At 38.5% G+C, this 10,489-nt stretch overlaps 1 long non-coding RNA gene and 1 other non-coding gene across 2 annotated transcripts; both read right to left on the bottom strand.

Annotated features, from left to right (window-relative positions):
- Window positions 1–236: 236 nt before the first annotated feature.
- LOC135781754 (uncharacterized) lies at window positions 237–1,472 on the bottom strand. Its single transcript, XR_012335888.1, has 3 exons — window positions 1,407–1,472; window positions 945–996; window positions 237–362 (listed from the first exon to the last, which is right to left on the bottom strand). It is a non-coding gene; the product is annotated as an uncharacterized lncRNA (long non-coding RNA).
- A 7,514-nt stretch (window positions 1,473–8,986) lies between these two features.
- On the bottom strand, window positions 8,987–9,127 carry LOC135781956 (U4 spliceosomal RNA). The gene has a single exon (XR_010545360.1). It is a non-coding gene; the product is annotated as a U4 spliceosomal RNA (small nuclear RNA).
- Window positions 9,128–10,489: the final 1,362 nt, after the last annotated feature.

Raw genomic sequence — 10,489 nt, 5'->3', positions numbered from 1 at the left:
TTTGTTCTCATCTCCAAGGAGGATGGGAAGGCCACGGAGGACTGCTTTTCACTTAGCAGTAACATCTGTATTCTGAAAGATAATTTCATACATAGCACCCATAAATGGTCAAGGACCATCAATTAACAGCTCTGAAAATACAATGTGGTTACACTATTTTGTTGACACCATTAAATCATTAATGTGCATGAGAAACTTACCCCCAGTGCGATTTGATGATGCAAATACATCTTAAGTATCTGGCCGGTACATCCACCCTTGGACTTGAAAATGTCAAGACAGCGAGGAGTGTATTTGTCCAGTTCTTTGAAAAACTCGATTTTGAGGTTTTTGCTGGTTAAGCGAAAGAACTCTGACAGAACCTAAAGAAACAGACAAATGAGCATTTAATGAAGTCATTTTGGATGCGTTTTAATAACAAATCACTAGGTCACACTGGCCAGAAAACTAGTATTACACAAACCTCGAAAATGAATATATTACTGCAACTTGTGCATCCAATCAGCTCTAATGAACGCTTTCTTTGTAAGGCATAAAGGATACATGTATGTATATTGCCCTGCTACTCATTCCATTACAACAGGCTATCTGAATATAACAAATTGTATATGTATGTATTTTATGCTTAGAATTAGTCAAGGGGGTTGTATGGTTATTTGGTTCATATCATAACTTTCTATTCAGAAAGTTTCATTAATTGTGCATAATGACATGTGCAGCAACTGCATAGGTTTAGTATCTAGTATTTTTCAGTAATGCAGTTATTTTGGGAAAATTTTAAATAATTGCAGGCTGAGTTGAGGTGCCCTTAATTTTCTGCTTGGGCCAAAATGTTAAATAAATAACCTTTATTATTTTAAAATCACAAAAATACCAAATGCCCTTTCAATAGAAAAATATATCCCACCTTTAATATCGGAGTACATTAACAGTAAGTTACAAACCTTGAGCGGGAGCGTGAAGTGCACTTCCTGCTTGGCAGTCTCTGCATTAATGCTAATGTTAAAAACAGAAAAAAATATTCGAATCTCAAAATTAAAAATCGAATGAATATATGAATATTCTGATCCAGACCTCCTGCTTAACAGCTGAGCTAGCAGATAAGTTAAAGTTTTACTGTGCCATCGCCAGTTATAGCCGATGCACGCAACAGTTAACAAGCACATTGCATTTGGCGATATGAATTCATATTTACAGTTTAAGAAATTTGAGATTTACAAGGTGGGACAATGACAAGGTGGTTAGCTAGCTTTAGCTTAAACCTTACCTCACAAACAAAACTCAACTCAGAACATTAACAGAACATAGTCCTGACTTTACTAAATTGTAGAAATACATTTAACCTACAAACAGACTGAAGTATTACATACATGGCCTCTCCAAATTAACATTTTGCATGCTCTTACCTTCAAACCAAATCCAGACAAACGTTCTTTTGCCGCGTGATGGTTCAAATCCAACGTCTCAGGAGGAACTGCGCATGTGCAATCTCTTCTTCGTTGATTTGTATTGGCGGTTGGCATCCAGCATGGTGCATTACTGCCACCAAGTGTTGGGAGTGTGTGGAGACACTCATACTTCTCAAGTAAAGGTTACTTGAGTATGATAAGTTTAATTACTCTCCTCACCAAAATGCTGTGTCAACTTATTGTAAGCTAGTAAAGTCAACAAATTATGGAGCAACTAGTTATGATCACTATTTATTTTTAAGTAAAGTTAGCTATTACATTTTACAGTGTACCATGTTTGAAAGATTTGTGCACAATGCAATGCTAATGTCACACGGTGGGGATCTTTTCAGGGGCGGAACCAAAATTTGAAGAGTTTGGTTCCGCCCGGAAGTGTTTCCGCCCGGACCGGAAAAGACGAACACCGGAACTTCCGGTAGCGCCGCGAGAGGGAAAATCAGCGAATTGAATGCAGGTGCGTCTAGTTAACAGGAGCGGCTGATGATTGGAGTACACGCTGAGCAGGGCAGTATAAAGGATCATCCAAAACTACAGTTTGTGTTCAGTTTTGTGTGCAGTTGTTGGGCTCGTTTGGTGCACTTGTTGTTGGGCTGTTTTTCTCTCGGGCTGAAGCTGGCGTGGCTGTGTGGGACGTAGTAAACCTTAGTGGTTGAAAGACGATCGGAGGCTACTGGGAACAGAAACGAAACCAAAGGAGAAGCGGAGTTAGCGTGAGTGTTTGCAATATTGAAGATATTGTGACAAAGTGAATCCGCTGTGCAACCCTGTTGGGGGAAGAAACGCCTCGTTCTGTGTGGCTGGAGTTGATCGCCTGTGTGGAACAAAGAGGAGAACATTAGAAGAGAACTTACAGCGATTGTGAGTATGAAACATTGAGTTTGAAGACACACTTTACACTAACCTGTTTCGTAGCAAACAACTCCAAGAAAAGGAGGACGGCCCTACCCCTATACAGTGTGGTGGGCGAGCCGAAGAAGGATAAACTGGGGCTATCACAACGACGTAAATGCGGACTGGGTCGTGCTAAACATCGCCAAACGGACTCCGGCGAAGTGGAGGAAGACGGGCGTCCTAAGTGTTCACTTTGAGTGCGGTGGGTGAGTCTCTGTTGTTGTGGAAATATTCACTTTGACATGGTGCTGTGTACTGCTGTGTGTGTGTATTGTCAGAAAAAACCCCGCCTCCGCAAACCTCGCCGTGGGAGAACGAAGAGGCTGCCGGTGTCAGTTGTTATTACCGGGCATATGCTGTGAGCACGCTCTGGATGTATAGTATTTCTGTGGTGTTTGTAGCAGTCGTTTCTTTGTATCTGGGTTATTCTGAAGAGTGGTGGTGAAGAGTTGGACCGCTGGAGGCTGTGTGAGTACGACCAAGAATTAATGCTGCTTGTAACATTCATCTATATAACGCCTACTGTTGCAGCGTGAGGTGGAGTAGATCCCGTCTGTCCCGAGGCCTCTTCAAAGGGGCGCCCCTGTCCGGTGTTTTACCGTCTAGTAAGTGGAGAGGAGAGGGCAGCGCTCGGCTCGGTGAGACAGCGTGGCATTTTCCCCTCTGCAACCGCATCAACCGTCGAGAGGGTTTGTCCCCGACGCTTCATCACAAACAGTCTCAAATCGTCTGGTGAATCGAGAGAGTCCGGTCACCGTAAGTCCACCACATTTTCAATCCAAATGTAACATCTGTGAAATTTGACTGCTATCTGACCAAGAGTGTTGCTGTGTGGAATAGAACGAAGGAAGTGTACGAGGAAAACCTCGTCTATACCGTACTTACTGTACGTTGTCCCAAGTGGAGAGGTGAGAGCCAACCAGCAGTTTGAATAACCGTATTTTTGTGTCCCAGCCTGCAGCCTGTGGAGAGAGAAAGAGAAAGAACACGAGGAAACCCTGTCTGTACCGTACTTACTGTACGTTGTCCCAAGTGGAGAGGTGAGAGCCAACCAGCGTTTGAATAACCGTATCTTTGTGTCCCAGCCCGCAGCCTGTGGAGAGAGAAAGAAAAAAAGAACACGAGGAAACCCTGTCTGTACCGTACTTACTGTACGTTGTCCCAAGTGGAGAGGTGAGAGCCAACCAGCGTTTGAATAACCATATCTTTGTGTCCCAGCCCGCAGCCTGTGGAGAGAGAAAGAGAAAGAACACGAGGAAAATCCTGTCTGTACCGTACTTACTGTACGTTGTCCCAAGTGGAGAGGTGAGAGCCAACCAGCAGTTTGAATAACCGTATCTTTGTGTCCCAGCCCGCAGCCTGTAGAGAGAGAAAGAGGGAGAGTCAACAGCCTGTGGAGAAAGAAAGTAGAGAAAGGAACGAGTAAAACCTTACCTGTACTGCACTTACCGCACGTCGTTCCCGGCCGAAAAAAGGTGAGAGGGAGTCCATCGTAGTAAAATTAACCGATCTTCTGTGTTCCAGCGACAGTCTGCAGAAAGGGAGAGAAGAGACACAGATGTGAGACAAAAGAACGCTCGCTACAACTACCCCCAATATCACGTACTGAAGAAACACGGTGTGAAGTGAAAAAGGGTACGTAACGAAGGAAGCATCACAAGCCCAACACTTATCTTGTTTTATTCTGCCTCCAGGAGGAAGAGGAGGGCGCCACGGGAACTCAAGAACACGGCCCACCTGGAGGGCAGAGCGCAGAGTATAGTTTTAATTCCCTTCCCCCTCCCCATCTCCCATATCTATTTTAATTAATTTAAATAAAGTTTATGTTTTTATACTTACGTGCACTTGTGTTGTCTGGTCATTGGGTTGGCTTTGGGGACCTCCTCGAGGTGGAAGTTAAAAGGGGCGTGGCTTTAGTATAGCAGCAGCCAGCCCCGACGTGTGACACTAACAGTAGTTAACTTACAAGCTGTGAGTCCAAGCGGGAGGAATTATGATAATGTCGGTCTTGTCATCTACACCAATCCCAGGAAGTAAACTGTTGCCTACAGTCTGTGTGTTTGTTGTAGTCCAAAAAGGGATTTGGGTTAGAGATGATAACTCGCGTCAGCGTTTACTTTGTATGTACCTTTTGCATATCGTTAACAGGTACTGTACTAATGCACACCAAAGTAAAATCGTGAATCGGACAATAGGTGCTCTTTAAAGTCACTGATAGCTCTGTATTACAATTTCCATCTTAACAGTAATTTTTATTATTTTATTTATTTATTTGCATTTTTATATGGTTTCTCTTTTGTATAAATGATTGTTGAATGTACTACAAAATAGCTATTTAGTTATTTTTGTACAGCACCTTGGGCAGCATTGTGCTGTAATTTGTGTGCTTTATAAATAAAATATATAAGAAATTGTTATTTTAAGAACTGGAGGCTGAAAGGTTCTTTGGGGAACCAAAAATGGTTTTATTACGGCAGTTGATCAACCTTTTTGTCTTTAAGGTCCTCACACTCAGATATAACTGTATCATTAAATTCACCGTGAAAAAGAAATAGCAATTGTCTTCTTTTCCCTATAGTGAAATATGAATGAAATGAGAAAAAATTAGATTTCATCCATTGAAAACTGATTGGATCACTGGAAGTTTGCCAGCGTTGCTAATTGTTAATCACTGTCGTCACGTTATCTTCTCTTAAATAACACACACGTTCCGCATTCTGACACCGCAGGGTGCAGCCTCTGCATGGGTTGTAGTTCTTCCCTCCTCTCCCATATGGTTGGTTCGGTCCAAAATTTTTCTCAGGTAGGCCACTGCTTATCAACGTACTTATTTGGCTAATACCGTTGTCAACCTATTCACAAGCAAAATATAAAATTTAATCAAAATATTGGCCTTTTGTGTATCACCCAATACATGGTGATTCGTAGACTTTGCAAATATTATGCAGTTTAATACTGATGACAAAACTCAAGCTTGATCTGTGTATGGAGTAAAATTACTTTATATTATTATTTAATTTTTTGTAGTGATTAAGTGAATTATTATTTAATTATTAATTAACCTTTACATTATTTGTTGAACCATTGTATTAATAAAAACTAAACAATAGTTGAACTGTTGCTTCATTTATCCAATTTGGAAAAAGTGCCAATTTGGAATTCCACCATGGATAAAGCCGGCCGGTCTTGAGCCTGAAACTCCTGGGCTGAAAAGTGGCCCCAATCCGGCCCTGATCACTGCTATCTTTATCCACGCAGAAACAAGTCTCTGATTGCTTCGCTCTCGCGCAATTCCTCCATAGTGAAAATGCATTCTGTGAAATGTGTCTGTCATAAGTCCACACTAAAATAGAGGATGCACTTGTATTTTTTTTTTTCATGACTGCTTTGAGCCTAATGATTCGGCAGGTGAGTTGTTACACACTCCTTAGCGGATTCCGACTTCCATGGCCACCGTCCTGCTGTCTATAAGTCTCATAATTACATTACGCAACTCCAGACGGAGTTTCACAAGCATGTTATGTTCGACACACATTCATTATTTTCAGGTAAAATTCAACAAAATAATTTTATTAAGTTACCATTTAAGGTCAGATAAATCTATGCAATGAAATTGGTGTCATAATTTTACCTGTTTTTGAGTGCACACAATGTCAGATGGCAACCCTATAAAGTGATCATTGTTCTTTGATCTTGTGAAAAATATCTCTCTGACATTAAAATAAGCTTTGTTACTTTGTGAAGAAGCATACATCATTTAAATAATTTGTGGGACAGCACAGTGGCTCAGTGGTTAGTGGCACTGTTGCCTCACAGCAAGGTCCCCAGTTTGAGCTCCAGCTGGGTCAGGTGGTTTTTCTGTGTGGAGTTTGCATGTAGTCAGTGTGACGGGGTTTACTCTGGTTTCCCCCAGGTCAAAAACTTGCAAATTAGGTTAACTAGCCAAACTGCCCCTCCACCAACCTGTGTATGGATAAACTTGTGTATGGATAAATTAGTGTAGGGATTAACCAGTTCTCACCATAAATATAACCATAGATGCTGGGATGGTGTTCAGAATAAATAATAAATAAAATGTTTGTGAATATTTGGTTGGTGACAATAAAACTACTGTACACTACTGTAAAATGTGCATTTTTCTCATATTTCCATTTTAAAATAGGTTAAATGGGTCCCACGATAGATTGAAAATGAACTGTTTGGTAACTACTGCTATAGAATAAACCAATAGTTTATTTGTTGCACAAACCAACATCTTTAAGAAAATTTTGAGAACGTGTGTTCTCTATACATTTCAATATTTGCATCAAAGGTTTGCATGTCCATTTGCATTTAGAGTCTTAATCAAACAAAATGCTTAAAATATGCCTCTCGTTTTTACTTTTTCTGACTATATCCCCTCAACAAATCCTATTTATTTGTATTTATTGTTCTGTTTTAACTATGCATTTCTTTGAGGGAGACATTTGCTTTAGTGGGTGTCAGGTTTGTAAGATCAGAGGCAGTTAGGACACACGTTCAACCCCTCCCGTGACACGGTTATATCCGTCGGTTTGAGTGCCCATGTGCATCACCAAAGGGCATTCAAACCGACGGATGTGATGTAACAAGACACACACGTTGTAAAAATCTTTCCTGCCTTAAATGTTTTTATTGAATCAACTCAGATTTACAAGTCATGTCCACTTACTATTATTCATCTTGGCAAGAGATGAGTTGCTACAACTTATAAAATGAAGTTGACTGTATAAGAACTCATCTGTAGTCAAGATGTTTTATAGTAAGTTGAAATTACTTGTAAATCTGAGTTTATTCAACAACAAAAAATTAAGGCAGCAAATATTTTTTACAGTGCAGGACTCTTACATATGATTCAGTAGCTTCACATTCACAAAAACATTAGATTGGACTAGACTGGTTTACTGGTCTTATTTGGTAGAGCACTTGGTTAACACTTAACAGCAGGTCATGGGTTTTAACACATACTGGTCACATGTAGCTTGAATTCACTGTAAGCCATATGCATAAATGCAGATTACAAATGCAAAAACTGTTTAGGATGATTAACGTTAAATGTGTTAATGTTAGTCAATTATTTACTGCTTGTTCACCTTAGTTCATTGTGCATTAACAATTTCAACTTCTGATTTAAAACTGCTTTATTAAATGCTGAAATTAGGTGTTTTTAGCAAACAATTCATAAAGTTCATAAAAAATTCATTCTGACTAATAATACTATAATTAATAGAATACTATAATTTTGTCTACTGTTTGTTTACAGACAGATTTATTGACAAACATGTGCATAATTAAAAGTCCCATTTTAATTATGCACATGTTTGTCAATAAATCTGTCTGTAAACTAACATTAGACAAAATTATAGTATTATATTAATTATAGTATTATTAATTATAGTAAGTTTTTAATTATATGTTTCCACTTTATAATCATAAACATTAATGATATGTTTGCCCTACATAAACATAAAAAAACAGAATACACTTTATATTATGTCTTAATTATGATACATAATTTATTCTTTAAAACCATATTGCTTTTATTTTGTTAAAGTGTAAAATGTTTGGACAGATCTTGTTGCTTTTACACTATTTTGACCAGCAGGTGGCACCAGCGTGTAGGTGATTCGAACGTTCGGATAAACTGAATCAGTTTGCGAATAAATGTCTAATTGATTCGATGCTTGGTTCGTTTCTAGTAGTGATGGGCGATTTCGAAGCACGCTTTATGAGGCTTCGAAACATTTACGAATCTTTTGTTTCGAATCATTGGTTCGGAGCTTGATTCAAACTGGCCAAAGTCACGTGATTTTAGCAAACGAGGCTTCATTACGTCATAACTGTTTCGAAACGTTTCAAAAATCCGACGATTTACCACTAGGGGGAGTTGATCACGAATGACCAGTGTAGGTGAACTCGGGTCAGTTTTATTATAAAAGTTCATAAAACATTCATCCTTCTGAATAATAACACTACCAATATGTCTACTTTTTGTTTATAGACAGATTTAATGACAAAAATGTGCAGAATTAAAAAGAAAGATGATGTGTTTGCCATAAATAAAACTAAAAAAACAGAATACATTTTTAATTATGTCTTAATTAAATTAAATAATTATTTTTTCTTTAAAACATATTTTAAAACAATATTGCTATTATTTTGTAAAAAAAAAAAAAGTGTAAAATGTTTGGACAGATATTGCTGCTTTTTCACTATTTTGACCAGCAGGTGTCGCCAGCGTGTATTTCGAACGCTTCGAAAAATTGAATGAATTTACGAAGCAATTGGTTCAATTGATTCAAAACTTCGTTTCTCCCATCACTACACTTTTTTAGAGTCTTGCTATTATTTTGTAAAAATGAAAAATGTTTGGACAGATCTTGGTGCTTTTACATTACTTTGACCAGCAGGTGACACCAGCGTGTAAATGATTCGAACGTTTGGAAAAACTGAAATATTTTACAAAGCAGTTCGTTCAATAGATTCGAAGCTTCGTTCGTTTCTACCTTTACCAACTTGAATACAAATACAAACTTCTATTAAGTCATGGTGGTACAATATATCTCATATGTCAATATTCTAATTCTATTATTAACCATTTATATCAGTCTTATGAAAGACCGTCAAAAATTGCCAAAGCCGACTATATTTCAAGTCGTCATGGCGGGGTATTGGGTAAAGTTTTCAATTAGCAATAATCGCGCCTCGGATAAACCTCATAAGCTACGATACTGCCACTGCGCAAAGCTGAAGATAAACATTACACTGTCCCTATTACCGTAAACCAGCGTCACTTTCTAATGACGGTATCACGCATGACGTCTAGACACATTTTGGACAAATGAATTTAAGTAAAAAATATTATGCACGCAAATGCTGACATTAATACAGTGGTGTGTCTAAAATCGTTAACATAATCGTAATAAACTTTTTAAAACAGTTTTACATCTGTTCGCTTACGTTGCATCATGGGAGCCTTGTGACGTAAGCGTGAGGGGGCGTCGGGGTTGTGGCTACAAGGTATACAACTACGGCCAAACTCTCGTGAAATCTCGCCGAATGAGCGCTGGAAACATAACCCCAAACCTAACATCTCGCGAGATTTGTCCGGAAGCGGGCGCCTGTTAGACTGAAGATTTCGTAAGTAAGATACAACCTTCTTTCTGAAGATTTTAGTGGTTTGTTGTATACAGCCCAGAAATAGCAAAACATTGGTCACAATCTGAATTATAGGTATTAATAAGCGTAATGTAGGGCAGAATGACGCCATGGCTACGTATCGTCACTCAAATATGCAGTGCATTAAACCGTCACAAGATGTCAGTAAAGGACAAACTGTAGATGATCGATTAAACAAGCAATTGAACCAAAAACATTTACGAATGCATTTAGAATTGGCAATGAAAAGCTTAAAAAAGTAAGTATTAACATGCATTATTTTTGTTGTTGCTGCTGCTGCTGTTGTTGTTGTTATAATTATTATTATTATTATCCAATATATTTAAAGTTGCAGTTTTGCCATTCATTCAGGTTTTTAATTTTACTCATTTTATTATGAACAATAGTGCCATCTAAATAACTCTGTTTTATTTACGCTTATTTATTATTTGCATAATGTTTAACTTATTACACTACAATGCTGTTTTGTCCAAAGCAAGGTTATCAAGCATCCCATTGTTCACTGCGTTGTCTGATTGTCTCAGCAGTCACTCAGTCAGTCTGAAGTTTCTTCATTATGCTGATGCGGCTGTCACGGAGTGAGACTGTGACTGATCGCCATGGTGATGTGACATCAGCACCTTGAGTGACAGAACAAAGTTTTAGAATCAGCAGAACATTCAGTCTCATCAGGCAGTCACGAGAAGAATCTCATTTCTACAACCAAACTTCTTCAGTGACAGATTTGCGTTTCCATTTTTAAAACTCATAAATCACTTAGATATGAACTTATTCAAACCGTTGTTCTTATTCTTCACAAGGCATCCTCTGGTTCCTCAGGACTGATAAATGTAGGACACATTTGTCATTGATTTATTGCTGAAAAGTTTTTTTATCCAAGATGTTTGTGATGGATATCGTGGCACACTGACTATAGCTATGCTGTAAATCTT

This window comes from Paramisgurnus dabryanus, chromosome 23, assembly GCF_030506205.2.
Source record: "Paramisgurnus dabryanus chromosome 23, PD_genome_1.1, whole genome shotgun sequence".
In the NCBI taxonomy this organism is placed as follows: domain Eukaryota; kingdom Metazoa; phylum Chordata; class Actinopteri; order Cypriniformes; family Cobitidae; genus Paramisgurnus; species Paramisgurnus dabryanus.
The sequence above is the reverse complement of the archived record's forward strand: the minus strand, read 5'-3'. Positions and strand labels throughout refer to the sequence as shown.